Raw genomic sequence first — 25,937 nt, forward strand, 5'->3', positions numbered from 1 at the left:
AAACATGTGCCCAGCACCATACATATCATTTAGCTCTAAGGCTGACAGGTTTAGCAAATATGTTAAAATAATAATTTCACAATCTGGATTGTCTATTCATGAGAATCAAAATAACCAACTAAGGACTAGCAGCTGAATTTAGGCTTTTGTTTTAGCCTCAAAAAGCTTTTGTTTTTACAGCCATAAATTCAGGAGAAGTGGGGGTTTGAATCTGACAGAAACATGAACTTCATAAGCCATGTATTCATTCCTGAATTAGGTGGAGTATTTTCTTTACCACCTTCCTTCTGTCTATGCATGAATGAGGCAGAAAGTGGTTCAGTTTCCATTTTAATGCAAACCTACTTAATCTGCATTTCCAAATCAGCATATGAACTGAAATGTAATTATCTGTATGCATTTCCATTCCCCCACATTTTGTAATGCAGTTCTCCACTGACAACATATATACCAAAATGCATAACATAGGGGTAAAGATACACAGACTGTGTATAACAGACAAAACAACACATTGAATATACCATATATTAGGGAGACTTATATGCAGAATTGCCTATGCTGGGACAAAATTGGAATGAAAACGGTTGTAAGAAATGCACATGGAAATCTGATGAGTTGGACCCTGGATCTGAAGCGTTGCACTCATGGAATATGACATGTGATTTTCAAGACTCTCTTCTGCAATCCCTGTGCAAGATTTTTCAGGGGTGTGGAGGGCAGACAAGGGGAAAGAGAATCTCTTTCCACCAGTCTAATTTAGCCTACTGAGTTTTGTGCAAACTTTAAAAGTCAGAATAAATTAAAGAGACGGGAGAGAAGAGTAAGAGAAATCAAAACCGATTTTGCCTATTCCTCACTGCATTTGTATTCCCATCAGCAATTGTACCTGATGCTAAAGAGGTAAGATCCTGTTTCAGTACTTATTTCATAAAATCATCTTCCATCTTCAAGCCTGAGTTCATTTAAGTGGAAGCTGAGCGAACTAAGTATCAGCATTTCACAGATGGACGGGCTTTATTTATCACCATATGTTAGAGATTTCTCAAGCTTCCTCTAACAACTAAGCAGGCTGAAATCCTTAGCCTTCTCTACGCTCTCTCTCTCTCTTAAAATATAATTATACTGTAAAAAGAAAAGCAAACCCATCTTTCAAATTAATGTGCTGTTCTTTCTCATTCCTGATCTGACCAAATATTTCTGATTAGGTTTTTTTTTAAAAAAAAAATAGTTGCTCCCAATACCTAGTGCTAAGATCTAAATCAGCTGCCTTCCAGTTCTGAACTTGTCCTTATATCACAAAGTGAAATGATGAGCTAAAGTTAACTAGAAATGGTTTGGACTGAGATTCTTTGGAAAGGAATGAAAGATATATTTGTGCTAGAAATGGGAACATGAGACCCTAACAAGATATCTGTCACAGAAGTGTGAATTTTTCAAAGAGAAGATGACATGGGTCTCCTGGGGCATGTATAGGCATCAAAAAGCACTCTGCAGGAAACCAAGCCATTGCATGGCTGGCCACTAACATCTGCCTTCACCATTACAGTGTCGCCTCCCACTGTGAGACCAATCTCACACTGCTCTTTTCCTCCTCTTCCTCCTCCTCCATCTCCATCTGCTTCCCTGTTTATAATTCTTTCTCTCAGTAAAATGCATCCTTTCAAGGCACTCTTTCACAGGCACTTGCATCTCAGAAGCATAATAAGATCCTATGCCTTGGCTAAATACATCGTCTGTTTTGATCCTGCCACTTTGAATGCAAATTATTCTTGAAATGTAATGGTCTGCCTTCATTTTATTGATGAGACAAATTGCTACCTTTTAGAGTAGGAGGAATTAGGAACTTAGGCTGGGAAACAAGAGGAAGTGCTCCATCTGCCCAAAGCCAGAACGGCTGAGCATCCAACAAAACATTCTTAGTATAAAGCCATGTATTGCTTCCCTAAATGTTCAGATCCAGACAAAGGTTGTAAAGCATTTTATGTACTACAAAGTGATGCAGAAATGATTTACCATGAATATAAGTTCCCCACATAGAACAAACTGAGAAAAGTGTGCTCTCAGCATGACATCTGGCTGAACAAGCAATGTTTGTATCCACTGGAGCATATAAACAGAAAAAGGTATAACTTTTCCATACAACATGCCCTGTATTAATTTTCAACCTCTACTGTTTTCTATAATGATACCCAGTATGGTGTAGTAGATAGAGTGATAGACATGGACTCGGGAGACCTGCATTCAGACCTCCATTGGGTCCTGGGATCTCACCAGGGGGGAGTGGAACTGGTAAAACCACTCCTTAATCACACATTGAAAGCCCTATTGGCACATAACAACAACAAAGATTTTCTATATCCCCATCCAGTGCTTGTAATTCTAAGGCTACAACCTGATGCACACTTGCACAGGTAAGTCCACCAACAGTAAAGTTACTTGTGTATGTGTTCTCTGTTGCCAAGTTGGAACCGACTTATAGTGACCCTTATAGGGCTTTCGAGGTAAATGCGATATTTAAGGTTCGAAAGCATGCAAAATGCAAGTAGATAAATAGGGACCACCTTGGTGGGAAGCTTAACAGCGTTCCGTGTCTAAGTCGCACTGTCCATGTGACCACGGAAGATTGTCTTCGGACAAACGCTGGCTCTATGGCTTGGAAACGGGGATGAGCACCGCTCCCTAGAGTCGAACACGACTGGGCAAAAATTGTCAAGGGGAACCTTTACCTTACCTTTACTAGTTCCACTCTCCCAGAGAGTTTCCACACCCAAGTGGGGATTCAAACCCTGTTCTCCAGAGTCCTAGTCCATCACTCTATCCACTGCACTACAGTGGGAACGTCTTCCCAGTAAACATACTCAGGATTATATTGTAAGTATTCCAGCCCATGAGCTTGGAAAAGTGTTTTTTGGACTGCACATTCAAGTTCACCCATTCCCCCAACAGGCTATACAACCTGCAGATTGGGAATTTTAAGTACTGAGACAAGATAAAACTTCATTGTCTTTTGCCAACAAGACAGAGTCCTGCCACTGCCTTACCCTCAAATGACCTAGTCCTGAGTCCTTGTTCTGTCATGATACCTTGCAGCATTAAAAGATGCAAACATCTCAAATTGAGGACCTGTCAACTCATGGCCTGCAACAGATGACCTTCAAACTACCACGTCCACTGTACATTATTGTATTAAACACTTAATGTTGGCCTGCAGAGTCTGCGGAACTAAAGTACTGTGCTTTGCAGAAGAAATGGCTACATAATACTACTGGGGTTTTCTGTGTCACCCCTTCCCCCTCCCTTAACTAAGCAGAGACATGTCTGTTTCAAAGAAAGTCCAAATGGGGAGGTGTGTATGTGCCTGGCCACTGTCTTTTTTTTTTTTAAGAGCTTGGGTGTGATCTGAAACCCACAGCGGCCTCAGCTATTTTCTATTTGTGTGAGTATGTGGCTCTTACCTCTGTGCCTCCAGCTCCCAAGTCCACAGCCTATCAAAAGTGCAGCCAGTGCTGTCCAGGTAGACTCAAACAGCTGAACTGCCCCTGAAATCAGCTGTTTTAAAATGCCTTCTTTCATTTCAATTACTTAGATAGATAAGATTCATTCTTTAGTGTCAAACTAGGTCATTCATATTTTTAAAAAGAAGTGTTTTATCATTTCAGCTGTTTGTTGTATCAAATGCTTTTCCTCAGTGCTGTATCATACCTTTTTTTTTTGGCCACTGGAAAGTAAACTTGGGATTTATTTGCAAGGCTGAAGTAAAAATGCATCAGTTGCAGGGAATTCTGGGACAAGAACCAGCCTCTGTAGCCTTGGGTAAACTACAGAGTCCTAGAACACCCTTAAAAGACGGGCTGGTAAACCACTTCTGGCTATTCTATGTCTAGGAACCCCTGGCAAGGGTGGCCATAAGACAGAATTGACTTGATGGCACATAACTAATTAATTAATTGAACATGTGTAATAGGCTTGCTCTGTTACCCTGAAATTCTATAATGTGCACTAAGAAGTAAATCCCACTTAGGGTGTGACTACATTATCTAAAAAATCCAGGAGATATCTTGGAGTATTATTGCATTGATTCATGTTGTGTGCTCTTTGTGATTCAGTGCAGAGGATCACAATGCTCTTTAAGTCACCTTAAATAGACCTGGGCTAGTACAGTACTTTGATCTGCCCATGGATCTGTCCTAACTCCACCTACATTCTGTTCTTGTCTGTAACTGTCTTGTCTGGACCTTATGTTTTTGTTTTTCCAGATCTTTGCAGTGGGAGTTTCTTTTCTTTTTCTTTTTTGTTCTTTCTAATTTATGAGTAATGTTTTCCTCTTTTTTTTATTCTAAGTGTCATAGTACTGCATCGTTGTTGCAGATAGTGTATTTCTCTGCAATTGAAACTTCCCTCTCATCTCCTTTGACTATCTGCTGTTAACTATAGACCTCCCTGTGCAAGAGGTTTGCAAAGCTTGCAAGCGCAATAATAAAGACAGACAGCAAATAAAAAGCCTAAAAAGAATGCAAATATAAGAAAAAGAGAGAGAGAAAGAAAAAGAAAAGAGAAGGGAAAGAAAGGAGCTGGCATAGTGTTTGTATGGAGAATCTAAAGTTCCCAGATGGAAGGCAAATCATATGCCAATAATGCCAGCAAGATTTCAGTGCCTTTGTGATGCGTCAGCTTATTTTAAAAAAAATTTAAAAAGGGAACAGTTTGGACTGCAAGCATAATTGCTGACTTCCCAGTGGGACAGCATCCCGCACCCCCTCAGCACAGGGGATGCCCACACAGAGAGAATATAAGGACATGGCTGTTCATACAACCAAAAATGGGTCAAAAAACCAGTGTGGTGTAGAGCAGATTAAAATAAACAACCTCCCAATGGGTGTTTAAAAAGGGAACCATTTATCCCATGCTTACAAGAATGTTTTGCAGTCAGGAATTTTTTTTTTATCAATTTGCGTCGTGCTAAACCCAGAATATTCGGAGGAGGAATGTATTCCACAGCCTGACTTCTGTGGGGCAGATTCCCAGATTCAGGTGAGTAAGACTACAGTCTTAATCATCTGATGTCTTGTACACAAAATTAGGCGGATCTGTACTCAGAACTGACCTATAGAGTCATGTTTCTTAAGGAGTAATTCTAACCATCTAATCAGCTGTTCCAACATAGAATTAACATTTATTCCTGTGAAGCTTGTTTTCTAGGGACCTCAGTCATAGGAAACACCAATTTAAAAAAATGTTGCCACAGACAGGCCTTTATTATGTCTTATTTTCCAGTAAAAAAAAAAAACATGTTTATCAAGTGATCGGTTTATTATACAGTCTGCCATACACTTTCTCTATGCAAAGACCCTTTGGAACAAAAGATAAACAAATGCTGCTGATGGAAGTGTGGAGGTTTCTCTGCATCCAAACTTCTTCTGTTACAACCCAATCTATCCATAGGCAGTTTGTGGCCTGAATGTGCCATTTCACCCCACAAATTAGGGGTGAGATATTTCATCCTTGCTCAAACCATGGCCCATTTATGATTAAACATTCCATCCCACCAAAAGGAGAGTTTTAAAAACCATGTTTCTGATGAATTCTGTACAATTCTATACAAATTTTGTCTAAAGGGTAAAGGTTCCCCTTGAAAATTTTTGTCCAGTCGTATTCGACTCTAGGGGGCGGTGCTCATCCCCATTTCCAAGCCGTAGAGCCGCGTTTTGTCCGAAGACAATCTTCCGTGGTCACATGGCCAGTGCGACGTAGACACGAAATGCTGTTACCTTCTCACCGAGGTGGCCCCTATTTATCTACTCGCATTTGCATGCTTTCGAACCGCTAGGTTGGCGGGAGCTGGGACAAGCGACGGGCGCTCACTCCATCAAGCTTTAACAATGCTTTATCAAGTACCTTCTCATGAAGGTAAGCACTTGTTGTTTATGTTATTCTTCAACTACAAGGGATCCCACAACAGTAAGACCCAATTCTTTCAGTGGTATTTATTTCGAAGGATGTTTACTTCAGATTTGTGCAGCTTTTAGAGGCATGCCTAGCTGGGCACTAGGGTGGGGGAGAAATCACCATATGGTATTTAAAAAAAAAAAAACAATTATATAATTCCATTGTGAGAACTGCTCTCCAGTCTGGGTGAGCAGATACACGTCACATTTGAACTTCAGAGGCTGTCTCAACAAAGCAGACATGAGGTACACAAATACAACTTGGAAAAGATACAGATACAAAGGGGGGGAGATCAACGGCACATGTTGATGGATCTTGGCTTGCAACAAACAGCAGATTTTTAAAAAATTCTTTTTATTTTTTTATTTTATTTTTTTACATTTCAATCATAATTTCTGGCGATGCGGTTGAGAAGTAGGCTGGTTTTCCTCGGCATGTGTTTGTGGGGGAGGCTATAGACACTGCTTTCCATATATTTACTTGTGTCAAATCTGTTCATTGTTTACCTCCTAGAACTTTGTAGCAGGGGGAATTTTGCATTTGAAGAAAAACTGTCAGGTAGACAAATCTGAGTTACAAATATGGCTGGCCCTATCGTTAGACAGAGTGAGGTGGCTGTCACAGGGAGCAGATGATGAGAGCTGTTCCTTTGGTACCCCCCATCTGTTCCCTTCTGTTAGAGGAGAGAGCCATGTAAGTTAAACAAGCTATCCTGGGGCCCTAAACTGTTACTTTCAAGCAGTGACTGCTTATGAAGTCTTTCTAGAGCAATGCAACCGTCTCCTTATGCCATCATTTTGGGAATGTCATCCTGTTGTAAACCAGCATGTGGCACATGTAATCAATGTACAGTACAACAGCATTTGCACTGAGTAGCCAAACATTTGTTTTACAACAAGAGCCGTATATGGAATACAGGTAAAAATTAAAAACAAATTGAAATGTTTGACATTATTGTCATTTGTGGTCCTAAAAAGACTGTTGGATTATTTTGCTCATCAGTAAGTCTGCAGCCCAGCACTTCTGGAAGTGAAGGATTGGCCAGCTACATGCTGTTGTCCAGGAAATGCCTGGTATTGTCAAAATGATTTCCACTCTTTGAGGAGGCTCCTTCTATGTCTCCTAGAGTTATATTTCTATAATGTAAGAGAGTCCAGGATATCTCCAAAGAAAGAAATGGACTATATAACCACCTCATGTGGAGTTCTCTTCATGGGCCAAAATGAATAAAGTGCTTCCAGAACATCTAATATAAAGAAAATGGATCTGCTCGTGGGATTTTAAAACATCGAAGAAATTGTAAGGGTAGTCTGCTAAATGTAAAGGCCAAATTTTTATTTTAAAAATTGTGCAGTTAGTCTGCACAATTTTTTTGACTTTGTCTGTCTGTCTGTTTGCTCTGACTTCTATACCACCCATCAATGTGAATATTCTCCGGGTGGTTCACAATCCATCAAAACATAATTACAATCATACAAACAAATAGGAAAATGCAATTAATGCAATAAAACAATAAAACTCTCTGTCTAAATTGATAAAAACCTATAATTAAATAAATTAAACAAATTTAAAATAAAATTGAACATCCAAGGACAATAAGTAAAATATTAGTAAAAGGCAGGCTTATATACCTCAGTTTTAATTAATTTCCTGAAAACTGATAGAGATGGTGCCTGACAAACTTCTGTATAAAGCTTATTTCAGAAGGAAGGAGCTGTAAATAAGATGGTTCTTGGTATTAGCTAGTATAACCTCCGTCGGTGTCACAATTTTTAGCACCAAGGATTGTGAAGGGTGAGTGGGATGAGTAGCTATTTTGTGGGAGAGACATTCTGACAAGTATTGAGGTCCTGAACAGTTAAAGGCTTTATAGGTCATAACCAGCACCTTTAACTGGGCACAGAAACTAACAGGGAGCCAGTGAAGGTGTGCCAAGACTGCAGATATGTGTTCATATCAGCTGGTACCGGTAATCAGTCTGGCAGCTGCATTTTGGAGCTGCTGAAGTTTTAGCATTAGTTTCAAAGGCAGCCCTACATAGAGAGCATTGTACCGGCTCTAACTTATGGCAGCTCTTTGAATGAACAATCTCCAGAAGGTCCTGTCCTCAACAGCCCTGCTCAGCTCTTGTAGATTCAAACTTGTGGCTTCCTTTAGGGGGTCAGTCCATTTCCTATTTTGGTCTTCTTTTCCTGCTACCTTCAACCTTTCCCAGCATCATTGTATTTTCCAGAGAATCCTGCTTTTTCATCCTGTGCTCAAAGTAGGAGAACCGCAGCTTCAGCATTTTTGCCTCCAAAAGATAGTTCACACTTGATTTGATCTAGGACCCACTTGTCTTTCTGGCAGTCCAGGGTATCTGCAAAGCTCTCCTCCAGCACCATATTTCAAGTGAATCCATTTTTTACCCCCAGTCAGCTTTCTTTAGTATCCAGCTTTCACACCCATACATGGTAATCGGAAATACAAGAGTGCGGATGATCTTGGCTTTTGTCTTCAGTGACACATCCTTACTAGGAACTGGGCCTTCTTGGCAGTCACTCCTTGACTGTGGAATTAACTTCCTCCAGCTATCTTCCTGGCCCCTTCACTGGCAATCATTAAGATTCTAAAGATCCTAAAAACCTGGCTGTTTCAACCGGCCTTTTAATTCTGATTCACCAAGAGAACCCAGTGAAATGATTAGCCAATAAGTTAATAATACCACTGTTTTAAATGCTTAAATGTTTAAATGTTGCTTTATTTTGTTTTATTATGTTGTGTTTGTTTTTATATCAGTGCTGATGTTTTGATTATTGGGTAGAGTTAAATGTTTTGTGCATTGTTTTGTCTTATAATGTAAACTGCCCAGAATGGTCTTTGGTTAGTTGGGTGATATATAAATTAAATAAATAAAAAAATACAATACAATAAATTATTTCTCTTTCTTCCACCAATTTTCACTCCTCATTCAGCTGAATCTAGTCCAGCTTTCTGTATGTGTAAGATTGAACAGATAAAGGGTGCCACCCTTGTCTGACACCCTTATCTTTAGGAAACCATTCTGTCTCTCCATATTTTGTCCTAATGGTAGCTTCTTGTCTACAATACAGGTTATGCATCAGGGCAATCAAGTGCTTAGGAACTCCCATTTCTTTCAGAGCCACCTATAGTTTCTCATGATCTACATGGTGGTCTGTTTTAGAAATTACCAATGTTTGAACCACTGTTGTGAGGCATTTCTTATCCAGGTAGGGGTGCAGTTCAGCAATCAGTTTGAGTTATGTTTTCATGCAATCATCATCAATTAAAAATGTGATAATGCAAGTTCTGTGTTCTCCCACCCATCCACCCACCCCAATTCTCAACTCAATATGTTGAGGGGTTTTGAGTGTGTCAGGGAAACTGAGAGCAATACCATCCAGAAGCTAAAGCCATTGTAATTCTAGGAGTATCATCTAGAATGGAATAGTCGAGAGACCACGCGTTAGTGGTCATATAAGCAGGAGAGAATTCAGAGTTTTACTGGGGATGGGGATGAAGAAATACTTAAAGGACAACTACAGGAAAGCATCAGTAGTGGAAAGTGACACTCGTAGACAATAGCAGTGATGATCAAGCTAAATCTTGTTGATATTGTACACCCAAAAAGACAATGGCCAGTCACTTCTGAATATTTATGTATCAAAACCCTATGATGACACAGTCCAAAATAAAATAAGATACATGCTAGATGGTGAAATGCCCAGGTTGGAAGGCACTCAGTCAGCTACTGGGGCAGAGCAAAGGACATGTACAAATAGCATGCTCACTAATAAAGCACCTGGCCCAAAGTTTGTTTTGCCATATGTGCTGAAACAGATGACCACCTCTTTGAAAAGTTCAGAACTGGACAATTAAAAAGAAGAATTAGTGAATCCAGGAGCATGGAATAAAAGCAAAAAGATGTCTTAGCTGTAAGGATTATTATTAATGTCCCCAGCAGGGTTTCTTCTGTACTTAAAAGTAAGTATGTGGTCAATTATCCAATTAAATGAAGTGTTATCATAAAATCATTAAACTGTAATAAAAATGCACAGTACATATGCCTCAAAATGGTGAAACGCAACATGCCACCGAGAAGGGACAGAATGGGTACAGGGCTCTAGAGGCATGCTGTTGAGAAGCAATAAGGAGAACATCACTAATAGAAAGGCTACATCCCCCTCCTTCCAGAATTCCCTATCCAGCACAGCTGTCCTGGGAATTATAGGTGAAAGAAATAACTTTGCTGCAGTCTTTCCCTGTCTCCAGCTCTACAGAAGCAAGGTCAGAATCCCTCTGTTTTTAATGGCATTGGATTGTGCCAAAAAAAAAAAAAAGCACCCAGAAGCAAGGAAATCCTTACACCTCTGTTCTAAAATATTGGTGTCTCCCTGTTTGTATCAAAGCAGTGATAAAATCAAATTCAAAACAAAGGCAACTTTAAAAAAACTCAAATAGGTTAAAACACAATGTGTATCAATAAAAAGGGAACCGGCATTCAACCAACCCAAATCCTTCCCACGTAATCATCCAGTTTAGAGGCAAGCAAACAGAGAAAAGAAATATCTTTGCTCACTGGTAGGATGTTGACAGAGAGGGAGCTAGGCTAGCCTCCCTTAGCAAAGAGGAAACAGCCTCTCTCTCGGTGATCCCCAAAGATACCTCTGAAGATGGCAGGACTGAGAGAAAGGCCTCCTCTGAATACTTCAAAGCCTGTGTGAACCTGTATGGAATAAAACTCTCTCTCAAAGAGCTTGGTCTTAATTCATACAAAGCAGCATAGGTTATATAAACCAGTACTCAGAACTGCACCTGGAAACAGATTCAGTTGCTTTTGAAGCTGATGTAATAAAGCAATCACAAAGAGCACAAGGCTTCCTGTAACTGGCCACAGCATTGGGGGTCAGCTGAAGTTCTGGGGCTGGCTGAAGCCCTCTCATCCCAGATATCACGGCTGCCACCACCACCCCGTCACTCATATGCACATTCACCTTCTCCAGGTAGCATTGGAAACGCCTTTTTTTTGCCTATGGGTGATACTGAATCCCATCCATCCAAATGTTGTGTTGTGTTTAGTTGTGCTCAGGACTGAAGTGTTAGAATCCACACTGTGCAGTTTCTTGTGGTTCAAGCAATAAGGAGTCAGCTCTTTCCCCAACCTGAGTGTATTCTGTTTGATGTATTCCCTCTGGTTACATGTCTTCAGATAGAACTTGCTCTTAGGAGAAGCCCCTCCCCCCTATTTTTTTTCTTTTTTCTTTTGCAGAAATCTGAAGAGAAGAATGAGTGTGTAAAGTGTTCAGAAGAGAATGGGTTCAAATGGGGAGCAAGGAGTCACTCCAAAAGACGAGACACAATACTTAAAATTTATGTCTTCCCATTATTTGCCATAGATTATATTGGTACTCTCAATTCCCACAGAAACTTGGATGATGAAGCCATAATTTAGACTGCAGCTTTTCAAAAAAAGTGAATACATGTTTGGCAACTCTGTGATTGCAGTGATAAAATTGCATTAGCAATTAATAATCTCATATAAATAGAGAGCCATCATCGGTTGTCATGAGTCTATTACCAAATAAATCTAGAATGAAATAGATCCCCAGTGGGACTTCCTGATGGATTATATTAAATTTTATGGTAATAGAAATTATGCTGTAATTGCAAGATTCTAAAGCAGAAAGATGAAAAGAATAGGAGTGAAAAATGTCATTATGCCAGATACTAGTATAAAAGGTACACACCTGCCTTGCCTGCTTCCCTCCAAGGCTACTTTGAGTATTTGTCCTATGGCTTTTCAATTTCTGATGGTTTTACCTAGAAATTCAGTCCTCTTTTTCTGTCTATCATACAGAGGCTCAAATCCTGAAGAGTGGTGGGATACTGCTCTGGGACTTAAAATATCATCCTATCACTGTTCAGTTAGAGATGGTTTCAGTGTGTCATCATATTCATTTCTTCTTAAACTTTGCAAGGTTTGATTAACAGGTTGAGCTTCTAATATGGGAAACTCTGACCCATAAATATGAAAAATGAGTCACATTCATTGCCTCAAATGTGTGAGCGAACTTTGCATAAATGACTGGCTACTGCTTTCATTCCTGGTTGTTAATATAGCATCTCTCCACTGAGTGGCAAGGATTATTTTAAACATTTGTCACTTCTGTACATCTGAAGATATATGATTTTGGGCACTTAGCCCATATGCAGCAGAACAGTGGTGATCCTTGATTTAAAGGGAACAGTTGCTTACAAAGGCATGTTAAGCAAGTCCAGAGGCATGTTAGTAGAATCAGTGTTCACATGGAATTTTCAACCAGAAATGCTTTCAAAACTAGTAACACAAAGTGGATGGGATGGCATACTAGCATGGAATTGTTGTCTTAGAATGCTCACAAGGGTACCTTTTGTATTTTTGAAACTCGGAATTCCTTTCAAAGTCTTCAGAACTCCAGACTCTGTCTACTGACATCTGAAAGCCACTCTACCCTCACAACTATCTGATTTTTAGAAGATTTCCTTGAGAATGCATAAATGGAAGAAAAGAGTTGAGGACAGCAAAATAATTATATTGTTCATGGAAAGCCATGAAACTAACATGAGACTGGAGAGCAAATGCTATTTCTGAAGGTGCAACAAGCTCAGACACAATACATTCATTTTATTCCTATAGTTGTGCCATTTGGCATGTTTTCTTAGTAGATTTTAGCAACATTGCCGTCAAATTGATTTCTTCTGCTCTCCCCGTGCAATTCAATATATCCAGGTTCCACAGCTTCTTGCCTCATTGGGGAGGAGGAAATTGCAGCTGGTGTCTTCTCTCTCTCTCTCTCTCTCTCTCTCTCTCTCTCTCACACACACACACACACACACACACACACACACACACACACACACACACACAGAGGGGGGGAGGGGAGGGGAGGGAGTTCTGAGAAGGAAGGACCTTGATTAACATGAGGAGGGGGTTGGTGGTAACAGAGGGAAATATGGAGACAGGACCATAACAGACTTCAACACGTGGCTTACCAGTTTGCCAACAGCAGTCCCAGTCCCAGTGTGACAAATCAGCATCAGTTTTTGACTGTTGAAGGATATGCCACCAAACACCATCCCAAGATTTCCGAGGGCAAAAGGGGAACCCTGGAGAGCCTCAGAACCTGAAACAGGGATAGAAAACTTTCAATTAACTTAAGTTCAATCTTACTACTGCCAGTTGATGACATGAGATTCCACTGACATAAATGTATGCAATAGAATTTTGTTCAATGGGTAAAATGCCACCCAAATTATAGCCATTTCTTTCCCCTTTTCTGGCAAATTAATGTGCTTCAGAAAATTAGAAACCATTGTGATAAGTCTGAGTCCATGCTGAGATACAGGGAAGCTAAACCCTGGGTCAGAACAGGTCCAGTTTGGAGGAGTGAATCAGAATTCAGCACCCATACTATATTGAGGGCCTGTGTAGAGCCCTCATGGAAACATGAGAACGGCATCGCTGAAAGCAAAGAGCCTGGTTTACATATCAACCGGGGACTGGTATTTCACATTAGAAAACCAGATATGTTAGCAGATGAAGCATCCACCTGGAATAAAGTAGTTTCAAGCTCTAACACTAAATATATGCTGTTCTTTTCAAAGACATCCCTCAGTGTATGGTATCTTGATCTTTTTCCTGTCAATTGATGGCTAATTATGCTGCTGTTCCCAGGAGGAGTAAGAGGGGCAATTATTGGTGAATATATGGCCTCGAATATGCCTAACAGTATAGCACCATTAAGTATGATGATTTGGAAGTGCTGTATGCTACATGCACTTGATCTTGTCCTAATGCGGAGTTTGGGATTTTGGCACAGCAACATTTCTGTGCAACAGCTGCTGCTAGTCCCCCAACAGAAAAGGAAGGCAGCTTTATGCTCCTTCTCGTGTGTTTTGCTTAAGGCAGGTTCAGAGCCGTTTGTTTGTTTATTTATTTATTTATTTATTTATTTATTTATTTATTTATTTATTTATTTATTTATTTATTTATTTATTTTATTTTATTTTATTTTATTTTATTTTATATCCCACCTATCTGGTCAGGTCAGGACCACTCTAGGCGGCTAATAATATAAATACTACAATAAAATTAATATAAAAACAATTATTAAATAATAAAACATTACACAAAGTGAAAGGAAGGATAAGAGAGGAAAAAGGGTGTCAGGGGGCGTCAGGGATTATCTGATTTTAAATAGATGCCTGAACTTGAAATATAAATCACAAGGATTTATTCTCTAATTGGAGAGGGGTGGAGGGGGGGGTCCATTTTTGCTCTCAAACCTAATAAGATTTAATTGGTTGATTTTAAGAATGAGACATAACCCAGGGAGACAAGAAGCTGAGGCTTAAAATACAGTAACCTGCCAAGGATCTCCAGGCTGAAAGAGGTTTTGGAACCAGGCCTTCATTGTTCACTGCAACAATGGTGGGTCCAGTGACAGAATCCAGCATCACCAGGCACCTGTTGAGATCCATGACATAGTATGGGGCTCACTACCTATCGGCACCCTTTGAAACAATTGCCCTTTCTGAGCTGTCTCTCCTGTATTCTTTTCTGCTCACTTTTACTTTTTGTTGCAGACCAACGTAGCAGCTTGGAGAATGAGTCTGTGCCATGTCTGTTGTTTGCCTCCTGCCTTTTATCTTTTTCAGCCACTGTCTTCCTTGGGGTTCAACGGGATGCTACAGTATCAGAGGTAGCTATGACTCCTATTACTGCCACCCTGTTGTGCCCAGCAAAAGTGCTTCCATTGGCAGGCAAAGACATTTTTATGTAAAAAGGTCTTTGGCCTCGTTGGACATGTTGATGCTATTATTATTTTCAAAGGGTTAAACATTGATATTAAGTGGTTTAAAAAATATTAAATGTGCATTTGTTTTAGTCTGATCATTTATCTAATACTGCTTTAATACTGTGTTCTTAAAGTTCTATTGATTTCCAAACGTGTATTATAAGTTGTCTTGGGTCCTGCAAGGGAGAAAGAAAAATAAATAAATAACATATTTTTCCATGTATGAGACACCCCCACACACACTTTTCTAACCCCAAATTAAGAAATCTTAACTTAGCTTTGATTATTCAGCCTCTAGGCTCAGAACACTCGGACATTACGAGTCCCTGTTGAATCTGAGCACTGCCTATAGGCTCCACCTCCAAGGAGGTGTATTCCAATTGTGTTCATCCCTGCTTTCCCCCTTTTTGCTAAGGCCCGCAGGGCTTAGCAAGAGGAGGGGGAAAGGAATCAAAGCAATCCCGTGGTTTGCTTTGATCCCTGCTTTCCCTCTTCGTGCTAAAGCCTGCAGGGATTAGAAGAAGGAGGGGGAAAGGGATCAAAGTGCTGCAGGATCTTGACTGTAGGAAGCTAAGTCTCATGACTGAAGGAAGGCTGTTTGCAGAGGCAAGGTATGATCCATTTTATTCTCTCCTCAGCTTACTTCCGTGTATGACCCTCAATGTTTAGTCTAAAGTTTTTATACAAAAGTGTTATCTTATACATGGAAAAATACAGTGGATGTAGGTGAGCAAATTAGCAAAAACTTATTGGTGATAGTAACAGCTGCAAGGGATGTACCATTTGGAATGTCTGGATGAAAAATCCCATACTTCTCCATTCTGAGAATTCCACGCAAGAGACAGACACCTACAACACCAAAATGTGGCTCACATGGGAGGAAAGCCTGAGCTTGAAGGCTTTGTGGCCTAGCTCCACCCAAGCTTCTGGTTTAGAGTTAAAACAGCATCCCTGGCATGGAAAAGTTGAAGGATTTTGTTTTAGATCAAAATGTTGTCCATAAAGGAGATATATTGTACTGGTCCAAATTCTCCTACCTAGCCATGCTGTTGTAGTACAGTCAGTGCCACTTTTGAAGGCAGATTGACTCAACATAAGAAATCACAATAGACATTTTCAATTGCATTGTAAGCATGCAACTGATAACTATGGTGGTTTCTTAACTTGAGGTAATTTGGCTTCAAATATTATGTCACTTGAGTAGCTATGCAAGAGAATTTTGACCAATTTATCCTGACAAAATTGGGTAAGTACAGGCACACTATTTTTTCCATGTATAAGACAATATTTTTGTCTAAAATATTTAGACTAAAAATTGAGGGTTGTCTTATACACAGAAATAAGCCAAGGGGAGAACCACGCAATTGCAAAACTGCCCATACCTTGCCTCTGCAAACAGGCTTCCTCCAATCACGAAGCTTAGCTTCATACAGTCAGGAGCCTTATGTAGCTGATGTCAGCTGATGCTGAACAAATCAATTGGAACACACCTCATTGCAGGTGGAGCCATATAGGCAGTGCACAGATGCAACAGGGTAATGTTGGAGCTTTCTGAGCCCAGAGGCTGAATAAAGTGATATGCTCAGAACTAAGTGAGGTGCATAATATGACAGGACTGGTATGTCAATATTACCCGATTACTAAATAAAAATGTATTCTGTTTTATGTTTGAAATATTGATTTCTTAATTTTGAGTTAGAAAAGTCTTATACATGGGGGCATCTTATACATGAAAAAAATACGGTATTTATACTTCAGAAATATTTAGTAATAATTAACACAAAGAGAACAAAAATACCATAGATCTTCCATGTTGCTTCACAGTGCACAGAGCACAATCGCTATGAACGGAGGCAGCTCAGTCATTAAGGGATAAGATATGGTTATGGTGTATGCATACATATGAGTCAGCCATAATATTTTAAGAAAAATGCTAGATAAATTGTGGGGCATTTGGAAAGCAACTTATTTCTATATTAGGGGCACATTTAATGCTGAAAACTGTTATCTGGACAAGAAATCAGGGAGGAGAGGGACACGGGAGTAATAAGAAGCAGAGGGAAGGGTATAAAAACTGCTCCTGTGCAGGTGTTCTTATGAACATTTGTGTGACAAATGTTTCCCAAGTCTGAAGGTAATGCTGGCAACTCAGCACTTTGAAAAAAAAATGACTCTGCTCATTTAGGTGTGTTACTTGGCATTTAGGGTCCTAATTTTAGACATACAACTTCTGCAGTCTAGGGCTGCTTTGTCGTCGGCTGATCACAGGGGAATTTTCTCCATCCAATTTTAAACTTGTTTCGTAACGGCCTTGCGGAGGTTGCATTTGTGCAGAACCCTAATGCTCTGCGAGGCTGCTTCCTTTGTGAACTCCAAGCATGAACTTGGCGCAGTCTGGAGTTTAAAATACAAGCTATTGTACCATGCTGGTCTCCATAAAATGTTTCTGATGAATGGGATCCAACTGGCGGGATTACAGTAATTTAATATGAGCCACGGATATATTTCTGGCATATCCTTCTCACCTCAACACAAGTCCAGGAGAAAAGATTTTTAAGAGAAATATAAACAGAGGATTCCATCCTGAATTATCTCTTGTAGTGATCATCCCTTGCTTAAAATGGGTTGGAGGAGCTGATGTGCTTGCAACCCTAGAAGCTACCGTTTCATATTGGCAACCCAAAGCAGGGGGAGTTACATCCTGTGGGACTGAGGGTTCAGCTGGATCTTCCGAAACAGGTTATATGTGCCCAGCTTCCTTCCTTCCCTTGTCCTCTCCAGACAGGGAAGGAGAGAGAAATAACAAAGACTGTTTCCAGCTAAATCCTGTTCTGAAAAAAGTTCCGGCCAGCATTGGTGTGATTTAAATATTCCAACCACATGGCAAGATTTGAAGTGGGTTGCATACAACCAGCCTTTTTTTGCTCCATAAGGGAGGAAGCAGAGGTCAAAATGGCAAGGACTAATTTCTTTACCATGCGCAAATAGAAAATGGATTTGATATAAAGGGTCTGAGCAGAGAACCAGCTGGTTGCTAGATAGACTTATCATTTAGTACCATAGAATTCACAGCACTAGAATTTAATAATCCTGCAACAAAGGAAATGCTATTACAATGAATATTTCCTACCATTATGACATTTTTCTTCTGGGCACACAAGTTCCTTCTAAGCACAGACTTGCAAACAAAGCCCATGTTTACCTCCCAATGACCAATCAGAAAATAGCAAGCTAATTTACAAAAATGCAAAAATGTACCTAATTCATGCTATCACAGTCAGATGTCTTTTATTGGTTCAGGGAGCTCAACTTACAATGTGTAAGAAGTAGCAGCGATCTGGTGTGATGCTGCCCCTGATGTCACTAAGGCAGTCTTTATTTTGCAGCTGTTATAAGCAGAAGGCTTGGTGGGGAAAGGGGATGAGATTTGTTTGGAAAATACAAATAGCCCAAACCCAAGCTCTTAACCTCTCTCCCCTTTGAGCTATCTAGAGACAAATGATTCACAATTGATATTATTTGTAGTATTTCTAAGTGAATACATATGGAAACAAAAATCTGCTTATTTTCTGTCTGCTAGCAGCAGGTGATCATGTTTCACAAAACCCTTTTTATTCCACAGGAAGGTTTCATTTAAATGTTAATTGCTCTCTTGAAATATATGCATACAAATAATAAAGGGAACAAACGGGTTCATTGCTGAAAGGTAATTTTAATTCTGTCCATATATCGCTGTTGGTTCAAGTTCAGGTGACAAGTGTGATTTCTTCCATTCAGGATTCCTTCAATGCCCACATAGCCAAAGCTATTATAAATTCAATTTCTTACAAGAAGCAATAATTGAGAATTATTATGACTGCTACTGATTAGTGTTTATTTATCACTCCCTATGCACTATAAATTGTTAAAGACAGTGAATTATCTGCAGCTGGTTCAGTCATTGCACAGAAATGGGAACAGAGATACAAAGCGATAATTCCATGGCCCCTTTTGTAACACATTTTCTGAAGTAAGAAACACGGGTCTTAACTAAATTGAAGCCCTTGAGTTATTTACCAACCTCAAAGCACAGAATGGCCAGCTCTGCTATCAGGTGAGCAAGGCAGCTGCCTAGTGGGTGGGTGGAGGGAGCAACAGAGAGGGGCTGGAGGACAGAGATGATTGATTTAACTCACCTACTAAATAGCACTTACAGTCATCCATACAAACAACCAAGTTCTCTAGTAGAATACAGAAACAGTGTCTTGTTTTTAATAACATTTATTTTCCATATGAATAGATGGAAATTTTCATGCAGTAGGGAGGGTAAGCATGTGATTTACAGCGACAGGACTGGGTTCCACACAATGTGGTTTGGAACTCGGATGCAAGATAATTGTAAGAAAATTATATGGCACCAATATAAAACAGAAGATAGAAAACAATGGTGAGAAGGGATAGATAACTGTAAATGCTTTGCTTGTTCTGGATAGGTTTCAAATTCCCCTGGAAGACCAGAACTGCCATTATAAACTGAAGGATTCAGGGAGATGTAGGCCCCCCAGAGTACTTTTCAGAGGTTTGGCCATATCTAATAAGTGACTGGGCCTGCTAGCTGTGGGATTTTGAGAACTATAGCTCACTAAATTAATTTTTCTGAGCTATTTTTGTATAGGTGTGACTTCCGAAATGCAAATACACTTGGTGGCACACTGCAGCCTTTAGCCAACCGTGATCTCTCCTGGACACAGTTATCTGTGCACTGCTTGTGTCTCATTTTCTTTACTTCCATCCAGCAACTTAGGGCAGCGCTAACCTGTCCTTTTTGGAGCGGTCTGGTGGTTGAGGCAAGGAGCATGAGGTCATGGCAGGGAGCAGTATATCATTTGGCACAATCCTTGTGTCCAAATGGCATATCAACTGCACGCAACCCTCTGGCTCCTTCCACTGTCAATTGAACACTTCCTTTACTCCTATGTGAAGGGGCAGAAGAAGTGAAATTATTATTGTTGTCTATGCTAGACTATCACTGATGCACTGAATCACTTAGATTAAATTAATATTTTCCCCCTTTGCTTTATGTGTGGTGTTGTTTGAGAAACTGCCTGCAGCTACAGTTTTGATCACACAAAGGCATACAAAGGCAAAGAATTTTTTAAAGAGGAAGTGATTCAGCACAACCAATGGCCTACCACATGCAAAAATAATAATTCCCACAGGGGATCAAGGGAACTGTTCAATTCACTGATACCCTGAAGCGGCTCATTTACTAAGCCACTCCACAGTACTAATAATTCAATCCAGAGGCAGCCTTGGGAGCTTTGACAGCTGCAAGGCTCCATTTTAGTCTATCCCCAGTGATTGCATGCACTGGAAATGGACTAAACTAGAGCATATCAACCTGCACCAAAAAAGTAAAAGCCCATGACAGGGGCTCAAGACGTGGGGTACCTGGGAGGAAATTGAGTTAAATTTGTCTGTTTGTAATGTGGTCTCTGGGGAAAAGAGCACGTCAATCGACCCTGAAATGCATCAGTGGACCAAATGCCTATCTGAAGGTGTCCATAAATGTACTGTACATGTAGGTGCACCAGAGACTATAAGAAATTATGGCCCAATGAAAAATACATTTTAACTATTCATCTTACTTTGATTTGTATACTGCTTTTCCATATTAATGTGCCCAAAGTAGTTTAAAACGCAAGAATATTGGATGGGTACAGTATTACCCATTTATCTCAAACAACATGACTAGCTCAAAAAACAGTTCATTTCAATAATGTTAATATTAAAACATTTTTAGATCATGACAAGCTGTTGTTGTTTAGTCATGTCCGACTCTTCATGACCCCATGGACCAGAGCATGCCAGGCCCTCCTGTCTTCCACTGCCTCCCAGAGTCTGGTGAAATTCATGCTGGTAGCTTCAATGACACTGTCCAGCCATCTTGTCCTCTGTAGTCCCCTTCTCCTCTTGCCTTCACACTTTCCCAACATCAGAGTCTTTTCCAGGAGTCTTCTCTTCTCATGAGATGGCTAAAGTATTGGAGCCTCAGCTTCAGGATCTGTCCTTCCAGTGAGCACTCAGGGTTGATTTCCTTCAAAATATGTAGATAGGTTTGTTCTCTTTGCAATCCAGGGGACTCTCAACAGCCTCCTCCAGCACCACAGTTCAAAAGGATCAATTCTTCGGTGGTCAGCCTTCTTTGTGGTCCAGCTCTCACTTCTATACATTACTACTGGAAAAAACAGAGCAGACCTTTGTCGGCAAGGTGATGATTCTGCTTTTTAAAATGCTGTCTAGGTTTGTCATTGCATTCCTCCCATGAAAAGGTAGACAGTATTTATTAGGAACACACATCATCACCTGATATTATTCAGCTGTCCTTTTAATTTTTTAAAATGTCCTTTTAAAAATATCCAAAATGTAGTTCAGCGTGACCAGACACATAAAACAGGGCATGCGCCAAAGAGGAGCTTCAATTCAGATTTCACTTCAGACATGCAAGAAAGTGGGTCAATTTGACTTGGACTCTTTCAGGCACAATCCAGGTCATCTCAGACCTGAAGCACAGCCTTGTTTCAGAAAGTCTGAGGCTTACACGTCTCCTGCTGATTGACATTAAAAAGAAACAGAACAGCAAATAGAACTACTTTCTTCAAAAACCTTTTGACACAATTGGATTCAATTTCAGGCATACCAACTCTTCTGGATAAATAAAATCTGCCACATATCAGAGAAACTGATAAACATTTTTGCATATGCAAGCATTCCTTAAAAGTAGGAGGGTGGTTGTTGCTTTGCTTTCCATGGAAAGAGACTTAAAACTTAAAATCTCTTGGTGGAACTGACGTTTAAAAGCAAAACAGCTCCTTATGAAGGAATGAAACCCATCAATTTCAGAAAGGTAGATGTGTGTTTTTTTCTTTGTTTCTTTGTTTTGAGGTAGCATCTACAGTTTGGAAAGTTAAAACTGAATCATTCCTCCTTTTTTGTAAGAAAATTGTGGAAGAATTCATACATCACAATTGTGCTGCTAGATAACTAAATATATAAACTGCCAGGCCTATCACTCCTATTTGTTAAGAGATTAGGGTGCTAGAAATGTGAATACAGTAGAGTTAGAATACTGTACTTGTTTTTTGTTTTGGTCTTAGATGGCAGAAGTTGTTCCATCTACATCCCTCCCACAAGCGCAGAAGTGGAAGTGAAAAAAAAAGGCCTAGTTGAAACATTTCCTAATTGGACACCAAACGCAGTCAGTTATAAAGCTAAGTCTGCCTCCACCTTTTCCTTCTTCTCCTGCCATTTTAGTTTAACAGAAAGCTTCAGGGGAAATGTCAGACTATCTGACCCTGCATGCACCTCATAATTAGTGCTGGAAACATATTGGTGTTGGAGATACTGAACTGAGGCCATCTTTCAGGTTTGAGAAATCAGGCTTTAAAAGAATCCTATGTTTAAGTGACTAAACTCAATCACAAAAAACAAACCCACCTACTGCTATTTATTCGGAAGCTTTCAGAAGTTAATGAGTTCCTTTCTGTGATCACAGATTATCTGTAATGTCTGTATTTGCCCTGAATTTCAGATACAGATCTGAGGTTTTGTGAACCAACTCATCTGGCATAGCAAATTACTCAGACTTTTTTTTAAAAAAAAGTCGTGGTGTCCAGTGTCCAGAAGATATGATTTTCTGCTGAATGAGCCACAGCTTGAGATACATAGATATGGTGGGTATGGAAGCTAAAGCCACCCTCCTTTGGTTAGGCAAAGGAAGAGAACCCAATTTTACATTCCATACATTCTGTATCACACTTATGGGCCAGCATTAGGTCATTATGAATGCATTTGAATTGTTTAGTTTCTATACTGATTTTTATTTTTCATTTCTCATTGTATTACATCATAGATATTTTTATCAAATGCAATGCTATGTATTGGATATGTGCAGAAGTAACATTTGAGCTGGATATATTTCTAGGACTTACCTCTCTGTTCTTCAGCAACTGTACTACCTTACCTTTCAGAATAAGTGCAGCTACTTTGAGCCAGAGAACAAGGGGTGGGGTCACAAAGGAGCAAACCGATATAGATGCAGTGCCCTTTCTGTGAACTCATAATCTAGTTTTATATATATATATATATATATACAGTATAACAATGGAACAAAAAGTATGAAAGAATTAAAACCTTTGTGCTCCTTTTTTTTTTTTTTTTGGCTTTCCAAGTTCTTAAAAAAAGAGAATAGCAAATGGATTGTATCTGTGCAAAGCAAAGATTCTCAAACTGAAAAGAAAAAAAATGGATTTTTGAAAAGAATAAATTGAGAGAGTAATAAGAACACCTGAGCGTCTGTGTGTATGTCAAGGGGGCGGTTGGAATTGCACCTACATTGCAGCTTGAAAATAAGAGAACAAACAGCACCTGGAAATAAGAAATAAAAGTTGAAAACTATTACATGGTGCTTTTGTGATATAACTTGGGGGAAACAGATTGCAGAAAGAGAATGCCTGTAATTTCCTGTGTTCCTTAAGATTAAAGGCAAGAAAAGTCTGGGAGTGAAAATTGAAAAACCAAGCTAACTTTACACTTTCTGATATGTCACCAGGAAAAGATCATTGAAGCTGTTTATACTTCTGTCTCTGTGGACTGACCGGAAAATATCTATTTCCATACTTGAGATTTTGGTAATTATATCTCTATTCTGAAACCATGTAAGCCTAGATGTTGAAAATGTGAGTCTATGTGAACAGTTATGTTGATTTTTATAGTTAGGTATGTTGAAATAGTAGATTCCTTTAGTACGAGAAATACAAAGCCAAAAACACATGTGCATTGTCACTCATATACAGTGGTGCCTCGCTTAACGGCGACAATCCGTTCCAGGAAAATCGCTGTTAAGCGAAAACATCGTAAAGCGAAAATAAAAAGCCCATTGAAACACATTGAAAACCGTTCAGTGCGTTCCAATGGGCTAAAAACTCACCGTCCAGCGAAGATCCTCCATACAGCGGCCATTTTCGGTGCCTGTATAGCAAGGAATCCGTCCCTAAACACAGCGGGGAGGCATTTTAATTACCCAGTGGCCATTTTGAAATTGCCGATCAGCTGTTTAAAAAAACATCGTTTTGTGAAGAATCGGTTCCCGAAGTAGGGAACCGATCATCGCAAAGCGAAAAAACCGTATTTAGACCATTGTCATCATGACAAAACGTCATTGTGAAGCGGAATTGTCGTAATGCGGGGTAATCATAAAGCGGGCCACAACTGTACACGTATTTGCTTCAGTTTTTGTGGCAGGGCTGCCAAGGCTGGGCCTCCTGCCCTTGTCTCAAAGACACCATGTCCCGCTATTGGCATATGGTGGGGCCAATCTGAGAAGAAAGGCCTCGACAGGTTGCCCCTCTCTCTCATGGAAGGGCAACACAGGCCAGTCACTAGGAGATGCTCAAAGAGAGGAGCTGTCTGCTAAGCATGAAGGGCACATGAAAGGGATGAAGGCAATGTATGGCCAGCATGAGGGGATGTTGAGGAAGAAGGAGGATCTGAGGAAGTCCTGCACTATAAAAGGCAACAAAATCCTCGAGGCTTCTTGGCTTAGCATGGCATGGCTCCATTGAAGCCAAGTGGCTTCAATGGGCTCAGTGGCTTTGCTGACTCCTTGCTGGCTGATAGGCAGCGTGCTTACTTTACAGCCCTTTTATAGGCATGGATGATAAAAATATATCATCATTTGTTTGCATTTTCCTTCAAACCTGGCAGATTCCAATACTAGAAGGCCAATGCAAAATCTCATAGACTCTGCTACCCAAGCAAATGTTTGATAATAAAAGGAAACAAAAACATTCCTGCGTATCTTCATTCTGTCCCTAGCTAGCAGACTTGATGCATTCTCTCACTGACTCTTCTTCAGTAGCGAAATTCATGCATTCTCTCTAAGAGGTGCTACAGCTGCAGACCCAATGGACTCTTCCATATATTCTGCTGTCTAGGCAGATTGCATGGGACTAGATGGGATTTTGTTAATCACTCTGCACTGACCTCCAATGGACAGTAGGTTGCTATTTAGACACTCTAACCCCCCTTTTTTATCTTTTCAGGTTTACATCTCTTTGTCCCGAAGTAACCTCTACCAGGCAGTTCATAGTGGTTCAAATCTCCAAATCCAGAGTTATATTTCTTAAAGTATCTTTATTCATATAATACTTTATTTATACAAAATTCAAACTGTGATGGTACCCTGGTCAGGTGAGTGTGAAGAAGTCTTGCTTGTAGGTTTTTCGTTGTTTCTCAATAGTCCAAGTTGACAGGCCAGCCCCCAGGGACCTTGAGAGGTTCATACCAGGAACCTTGGCTGGAGGGCTAGGAACCTGTAAATAATAGTCCACAATAATCAAAACAAAAGCACCTTGTTTTACCATCATATATGGCACTTCCCCAAAGTCCTTTTGATGCCCTTTACTAGAGATGGGATATTCATATTCCTCTCCCAGGTGTGATAAATTCCCAGGGGAGGCAAATATGAATACCACCATGGCTTGTGGAGAAACAGAGGATTTAAAACAGTTGAGGGAGAAGAGATAAAACACTTGAAGGAGGTCAAGGCTTAGTTGGAAGCTGTGCACTTACCAGCTAAGGTGTCAGTGATACATGTGAAAGGGCATGGAAAGGAAGAAGATTTGAGAATTAGGGAAGGAAATCTGTTAGCAGGTGAGATAGCACACAGCACTGCTGAAAATGTTCCAACACAGGTCTGGCTGTTGTCCCAGTTCGGGCCATCCCCTTCCTGACACCCCCCCGAGTCATACCAAGTGAGAAAAATGGCAAATATTGGCAAAAAAAGGTGGCACATAAGGTGAGGGGGGTTATACAGAAGATGGCTGGCTTGTGCTGCCAGGATAATTAGCTAGACACTTCCTGTGGGAACTCCATAGACTCACATGCAGACCCTACTGCTTTGCTGGATAATTTATGCCCCTGGACGTCAGGACATGGCCTCAGTTTGCTGGCAGAGGAGGTAACCTCTGCATGTGAGGTGTGTTGCCGAAATAATCCAAACACCAGGCTATGAAAAGGACCCATGGGGGCTCAGCAGCGCCTGATGGCGCTGATTATCCAGCGCCTGATGGCAAGTAGAGTTTACAGAGCTCAGTGCACATAAAGGATTTCAGT

The 25,937-nt window shown here is 40.2% G+C and overlaps 1 long non-coding RNA gene across 1 annotated transcript in view; it reads left to right on the plus strand.

Moving 5' to 3' along the window:
* The first annotated feature begins 193 nt into the window (after positions 1-193).
* Positions 194-25,937, plus strand: part of LOC140706936 (uncharacterized) — a 39,404-nt gene continuing 13,660 nt past the window's right edge. The window contains exons 1-2 of the long non-coding RNA XR_012086872.2: positions 194-23,452; positions 24,866-25,013. This is a non-coding gene — a long non-coding RNA (uncharacterized LOC140706936). The remainder of the gene's footprint in view (positions 23,453-24,865; positions 25,014-25,937) is intronic.

Source organism: Pogona vitticeps, chromosome 1, assembly GCF_051106095.1.
Source record: "Pogona vitticeps strain Pit_001003342236 chromosome 1, PviZW2.1, whole genome shotgun sequence".
NCBI classification, from domain to species: Eukaryota; Metazoa; Chordata; class Lepidosauria; order Squamata; family Agamidae; genus Pogona; species Pogona vitticeps.